Here is a 1226-nt window from a genome sequence, read left to right as displayed (position 1 = left end):
ACAGATGACAGAGAAACTTGACTGATTTTTCATAGACTCCATACTTGGAACTATGCATCGTGTTTCTTCTTATTTATAAGTGGTATAGCAGGTGGCAGTCCAGCATAAGAAGAATAAGATGAATCTGTGACCATCTCCAGTGTGGCCCCTAGGCAGGAGACAGCAGAGTCTGGGAACTATACAGCATCTGCAGAAGCACTGTCTAATAGAACTTTCTGGAATGATGGAACTGTTTTATATCTGCGCTGCCTAGTACAATAGCCATCAGGCACATGAATTCTTTAGCCCTTGAAATATGGCTAGTAAGAGTAAGAAACTGAAATTTTAATTTAATTTTAATTAAGTACAATTTAAATTTAAGTAGCAACATGAGGCTAGTGGCTTCTGTATTAGACAGTGGCATTCTAGAGAATGAATCTTGACTTTGCCACTTACTGCCTGCTTAACCTGGGGCAAATTTCTAAGCTTCTTCAGGCCTTGGTTTCCTCATCTGTATTTCTTATTTGTTGGTATCAGAATCCTCTTAGGGACAGAACTCTCTTTGCTTGTAAAATACCTTGATGGATAATTAGACTATGAAAATACGAGGTGTGATCAAACAATACGGTGAATGTTTAAATTAAAAGAATTTATTACAGTAAAAGACACATTGCTATTAACCCTCTCAAAATACTATCCCTTGCTTTGAACACACTTATCCCATCGTTCTTCCCACTTTCTGACGCAGTTCTGGAAGCCCTCTTTTGTGAGTGTCTTTAGTTGCACTGTCGTGGCTGCCTCAATGTCCTGAATCGATTCAAAACATTTACCTTTCATGGTCATTTTGACTTTGAAGAGGAGCCAGAAGGCACACAGTGCTAGATCTGGTGAATAAGGTGGATGAGGACAGACTGTAATGTTTTTATTTGACAGAAATTGCCAAATGACATCATAGAAATGGCGGCATGAGGTTAGCCTCTTGAAATCTCTCCTGGAATTTACAACAAATTGAACAGCGATAACTCCACAAAGGACTCCCTGCACAGCAGACAGGCAAGACTAAGAGACGTGCATCTGAACTCATCTAAAGTTGAGCAAATTGGGTGGGGGGTGGGAAGGGAAACAGGAAGTGCGGAGACAGGGCTGCACAGGCGCAGAACAAAGACCGGAGCTCAGAGCTCCAAGCTCCCTGTATTCCGGAGCTACCGCAGCCATGGGAGAGGGAAGAACTCGTATTTTTAAGGCTC

Source organism: Rhinolophus ferrumequinum, chromosome X (assembly GCF_004115265.2).
Source record: "Rhinolophus ferrumequinum isolate MPI-CBG mRhiFer1 chromosome X, mRhiFer1_v1.p, whole genome shotgun sequence".
In the NCBI taxonomy this organism is placed as follows: Eukaryota; Metazoa; Chordata; class Mammalia; order Chiroptera; family Rhinolophidae; genus Rhinolophus; species Rhinolophus ferrumequinum.
This window is presented reverse-complemented; position numbering follows the sequence as displayed.